This window comes from Triticum dicoccoides, chromosome 7B (assembly GCF_002162155.2).
Source record: "Triticum dicoccoides isolate Atlit2015 ecotype Zavitan chromosome 7B, WEW_v2.0, whole genome shotgun sequence".
Lineage (NCBI taxonomy): Eukaryota > Viridiplantae > Streptophyta > Magnoliopsida > Poales > Poaceae > Triticum > Triticum dicoccoides.
In genome coordinates, this window is record NC_041393.1 from 84,618,151 (window position 1) to 84,624,594 (window position 6,444).

Consider the following 6,444-nt stretch of genomic DNA (forward strand, 5'->3'; position numbering starts at 1 on the left):
TTTATTGATTATTCTCGAGGACCATACAAAGTATTACACCAATGTGCCTGAATCCATCATCTTGGCAACATATGCCACTACTCCTATCCAATATGATGAAGGGGTGCTAGCCGGGCCACTACCCAGACCACTCACGTAAACCTAACATCAAAAGACGGAAGCCGAAACACATTCGGAAGCCCCAGCCGAGCCACATACCGGGTCTGGGGCATAATCCGGTCAGACGCACTCGTGTGTCGTCGCCGCCATCTTCCACAGGTCCGTCTTCAGATCAAATTGAGGCTTCTACCATGTCTGGCCACTCCCCATTGACGCCACCATGACGCCAAACAGCAACCTCCTCCTGCGCGAGTCCATCTCCGTGCATCGGACGTCGAGCCTCCACAGTGCCATGCTGCCGACATTCGCCGCCATCAATGTGTGAGATGGAGCACCACTCCACCATCCCCCCAGCCAACACTTACTCCAAAAACGACGCCCCAAGGAGAACCGGAACGCGTCGGAGGAAAAGCGGAGGCTTGGGCGAAGAAGGGCACGCCGTCGGCAGCTGTCACCGACCCCAAACAGCGTCCGCCACCAATCAGCCCTCAAGGCGGCGCCTTCAAGAAGGTCGCGGCGCCAAAGACGCCGCCGCCGCCCACCGGAGTTAGGTTTTCACCCGAGAAGCTAGGTGGTGGGGAGTGGAAGGGCAGACCTTGATAGACGTCTCCATGAAGAAATCGGCGCCCGCGGGCGTCGTCGTCGTCGCGGCCGGCCGGAGCCGACCCAGGTTTCCCCCGATCTGGATCCCGACCACCAAAATAGCCCGCATCCCATAGGCAGGCCATCCAGCACACCCAGAGACCTTCGCAGGAGAAGTGCACCGAGCAGGGAAGAAGGCCAGCAACCAGTTCTGGCGCCGCCAGCCGCCAAGGCAGCCACGCGAGGCCCCAGGCCACCGGAGATCCGTCGGCCACCCGACCAGATCGCCGGCACCACGCCCACCCCACTGCCCGCCGCAGGAGACAGGGAGCCTCGCCAGGGGCCGCCGCCCGGATCCAAGACCATCCGATGCAGATCGAAGCGGAGCCGGCCCCGCCGCCGCAGTCCCAGACCGCACCCCAGGCATGGCCCGGCGCCAGCCTCGTGCGGCGGCGAGGAGAAGATGGAGAGAGGGAGGTTACGCCGGCGGGAGGGGAATCACCCCCCGAGACGCCCGCTAGAGGCGGCGCGGGGGCGGGGGAGGGGGGACTCGCCTAGGTGTGTGGCCCTAGGCGAGTACATATATAGTGGATCTAGTAGGCTTTTTTTTTCAGTCGGGATCTAGTAGGCTTTTAACATTACTAGCATTACATGTTCTATCTGCAGTTGTACAACACCTCCACCGGTCATGCACTGATTAAGGGTGGGTTAATTTTTTTAGATGAAGAATTGACTGGCTAGTTCTTCCACTATAATCACTTCCATATTCTTCTTGTATTCACCCTGTATTTCTTTTGTAATAATTAGTGGCTCACTAGGATTGTCTATCACTAGTTGTCGAAACACTTGTTTCCAAATCAGGTCGTGAATCCTTATTTCTCACACGTGACTGGTTTGGAGGGTTGCAGGGATGCCACGTCGTTGCTATTTCAGGGCTTTGGTCACACAGTTCAGCCAAGCTACATGTAGTTATTGTGATGCGCGTGTGATGGTGGCTAGTCAGAGTGAAGATTTGATCATAATAGAGAAAAAGGAAAACAAGCAGGACAAGAAGATATGATATGCAGAAAGGCAACATATCCTATGAATCCGTCCGGTATGTTGTATCCGTGTGTCCCTTTGCTCTCAGCCCCACGATCAAAATCGTGTGTGTTAACAGATTTTGTAGTAATTTTACACCTACACGCCCGCCCCCAACTGAAGCCAGCAAACTAATTTTACAAGAACCCCCCTCCCCCTGCCAATCGAGTGCGTCGTGCGTGGTGCATCGTGCGCCGCCGCCGTCAAGCAGCAGCCGATCCAATTTCCATTGAATTGATCCCGACGTCCATCGGCAGCCATCCCATGCAGGTACCGTCCCAGACTCCCAGTCATGTGATCCTTTTGCTCCCACGTTGATACTTGATACGAACCTGATCGATGAGCACAGGCAAGCGGCCAATACATGTACTCTCCGATCTAGACGTATTTCTTCTATAACGGGTGATACTTTATTTCAGCGGAGACTGAAGACGAGCGGCTAGCAGGTACCACAACAACATATACGTTCAGCGATACGACAACATCATAAGTTTCAGGTAACACAACAGAGAAATTCAGTCCTTGAATATACATGTGTGACTGCTGTATGAAAGGCTAATCGTGTAGTCGCGTGTAGTGATATGGAGCCAATCCTTAACGTGCAAATGCACATGTCCCGGGGAGGATTTGGTACATCAAAAAAGAACACAAACATACCTTTGTCTGTAAGTTCAGTTTTAAAAAAGAAAACTACGGTGCAACTATAAACTACTTCGAGTCGTCCTCCTCCTCCTCCTCGCTTGTGTCGTCCGACGTCTCAAGCCACGTGTCTTCCCACCCCTCATCGTTGCTAGAGAAGAATGATGCCGCTCCCAGATCGTATTGCGATATCGCCAGTGCCTTGTGACGACGCATGTCCGCCCGTTTCTCGCGCCGCCTTGCCCTCCTCTCCGCCCAGAAGGCCTGCTCATTGGCGACGTCCTCCGGGTGGCGCTGGCGCCACTCTGCCATGGCTTGCTCATCTGCCTCGGTGATGAGGAGGCGGCGCTGCCGCCGACGGTGTTCCTGACAGTCGGCGTTAGTTATTAGCTGCGGCGGAGGGGCGACGGCATGCGCCTGCTCGCACGTCCAGACGTCCTGGAAGTTCATCTGTGGGCGAGGCCTCCCGAGGTGCCACACCGCCGTGTCGTACGCGCGAGCGGCCTCGTGCACGGTCTCAAACGTGTCGAGGCCGAGGCGGACGTCGTCGGACCGAATCTCAGCGTAGAAGGCGCCGGAGGGGCGCTCGCGGACTCCGCGGTAGCCCGAAGATCCGCAGCGGCGCGGCGGCATGGTGGCACGGTGGTGGCGCGTCGGCGACGAGGCGAGGAAGCGACAGAGAAAGCGGGGAGAGCGTGTGGCGAGGTGCAGAGCGATGGGAGGCCGCGTGGCGGGCGTAGCAATTTATAGGCGCGCCGGAAGCGGCGCGCAAAATCTAGCGCGCGACCACCCGCTTTTTCCCGCGCGCGCACAATCATTTCCATGCGCCTGAGTTTCCTACCTCCGCTGGAGCACGCGAAACTGTGCCGCGCTTGCTAAAATCGCATTAGCCGTTGTTGGAGATGTTCAGCAATTAATATTGTCATCAGAAGTAATAATAGTTAACATTTGATTAGCACTAATAATGATTAATACTCAAACTTCTCTGCATTTTTTAGGTAGCAGTTAGAGTGCTAACAATTAGGTTAACTAGATAATACCCCGCACGTTGCTGCGGTGATTTTGTAGTTGAAATTTGATGCATTGAGACATGTTTGAAATCATTATAGCAAATATATATTTATTTATTTACATCAGGACGAATGATTGTCTTCATGAGTGTAACGTTTCTATCGTTCATGATCAAACTGCCACTCATCTAGAACAGACCTTACTTTCTGTTTGGCACAAACACTATTATATCCATGTGTTGAACCTCAAAAAAAAAAAAAAGAGCTTGCGCACCTACTTGTATCAAATAGTAAGTCCATATGTTTATTTACCCGTTGTATACATTTTCTTGGCCCAATAATCTCATGGCAGCATTAGAAACTGACTGTCATTATCCCAATGCCCTAAATAATACAGAGAAGTAAAGACCTGCAAATAATATGTGAAACAGAAATTAGATAAAATGTAAATGCAGACAACCCATGCTTCTTTTTGAAGGGAACACAGGAAGTCCAACTTTACCACTCTTTTCCACATGTCCCTCCTTCAGTCCAACTCTAGTGATTGAGAAGCCCCGTTACCCACTTCTATTTACCATAGCAAAATCAACATCAGTTAATTAGCTCAAGGATATCCACTTTGAATCTCAGTGTCAAAACTGGAGATTGCTATGAATTTGCAAGCCCCGTTATCAAAGGACAATGAACAGAGATACCAATACTGTCCGGCCCTGTACGTGTAGCTAACATTCTAAAGGATGGACATGTCTATGCCCTATGAAATACTTCTTACTTTGACTTACTACGGAGTAACGTATATGTTTCCCCATAGTAAGTCAAACTAATAAGTATTTTAATTATAAAATCCTACAGAACAGGAAACATGCTTAACAAAGTATCTACAAAAATTATTTGATCACAAAAGCTAGAAAGAGGGCTTCAAAGTTCAGAATAGCATACTTGTGGAAGCTAAATTAAATTAAATAGACTCAGCGTTTCAAAAACCAACCAAGTATCTAAGGAAAGCAGAAAGGGGAGGCGACTACAGCTGCTGCAACTGAATGGTGCAGGTGGATTCGGCAGCTCAAGCAGGAGAATATGATCCATTGAGGAAGGTGAAAGAAATTTATCAGCTTCTCCTGCAGAGTTGTGGAGGAGATGCAGGGTAATAGGATTTATTACAGAAGACGAACATGTGCAGGAAAATCAATCGACAAGGGAAGTAGCTAATGACCTGAGATGGGATTTGATGCAGAAGGTGAAGAGGCGAGAGGGAGAGGGAATCATCAGTTTCTCACGGACATGGAAACAATAATGACATCACCAGATGGTCTGGCGCGGCTCCAGTAACGCATGCCTTTGAATGGATGGGTGTACAACGCATGCTTGCATCGGGAGGAGGATCCGGTGCGGACCAGGGGCAAGGGAGGTTGGCGGCCGTAGGAAATCGTGAGGGACAGGGGCGTGGCCGCGTGAGGATTTTTTTTTTCCAGGGAAAATTACCTCAGGAGGTGGGCTGCATGGGACTGCTTTGGTGTGACGTGGATGCCTGTGATTGGATGCTGACGTGTCTACGTTGCATGTTGAGATAAATCAAGTAGTGGGGGAAGAAGTACATAGGATTCACTAAACCTAGTTAAGCTTGCATTTTGGCGTTGCCGTTCGCCTAACAAGCTTTTGCCTATATACTCTTTGGCTAATTAACTTTTTTCTGTTTTCGCGACTATTCTCCGCTGTAAATTGTAAGTGGTTTCAGTACAACACAGTTTAGTGACATAACTCGAGACTGAGAAATTAAAATAAAGCAGAAATCCGTTACTCCAAAAGTTGGAGTGTTGGGCATTATCATACAAAGCTTGAGGTGTATATTTTCCCGAATTTGGACAATCCTAGGTGTCACAATGCTCCAAAATTTAGAACTTTCCTGCTATTCAAGTTTTTTTTTCCGTTTCAAAAAACAATTGAGAGAATCAAGAGCGTAGTATTAGTTGTGGGAATCAACAATTTAGTGATACTAATGTCTCCACTTTGTATATATATACTGTAAATGCTTCGGGAGATGTTAATTTGTTCTGTTGTGTTATTTCAGTTATCTTGTTTTAGATCCTTTTAGGTTATATAAGTGCTTTCTTAGTCTGTGCACATTATGAGCTGAGTTTTTTTTTTAGAAAAGGAGGATGACCCCCGGCCTCTGCATCTGGAAGATGCATACGACCACTTTATTGATTATTCTCGAGGACCATACAAAGTATTACACCAATGTGCCTGAATCCATCATCTTGGCAACATATGCCACTACTCCTATCCAATATGATGAAGGGGTGCTAGCCGGGCCACTATCCAGACCACTCACGTAAACCTAACATCAAAAGACGGAAGCCGAAACACATTCGGAAGCCCCAGCCGAGCCACATACCGGGTTTGGGGCATAATCCGGTCAGACGCACTCGTGTGTCGTCGCCGCCATCTTCCACAGGTCCGTCTTCAGATCAAATTGAGGCTTCTACCATGTCTGGCCACTCCCCATTGACGCCACCATGACGCCAAACAGCAACCTCCTCCTGCGCGAGTCCATCTCCGTGCATCGGACGTCGAGCCTCCACAGTGCCATGCTGCCGACATTCGCCGCCATCAATGTGTGAGATGGAGCACCGCTCCACCATCCCCCCAGCCAACACTTACTCCAAAAACGACGCCCCAAGGAGAACCGGAACGCGTCGGAGGAAAAGCGGAGGCTTGGGCGAAGAAGGGCACGCCGTCGGCAGCTGTCACCGACCCCAAACAGCGTCCGCCACCACCCAGCCCTCAAGGCGGCGCCTTCAAGAAGGCCGCGGCGCCAAAGACGCCGCCGCCGCCCACCGGAGTTAGGTTTTCACCCGAGAAGCTAGGTGGTGGGGAGTGGAAGGGCAGACCTTGACAGACGTCTCCATGAAGAAATCGGCGCCCGCGGGCGTCGTCGTCGTCGCGGCCGGCCGGAGCCGACCCAGGTTTCCCCCGATCTGGATCCCGACCACCAAAATAGCCCGCATCCCATAGGCAGGCCATCCAGCACACC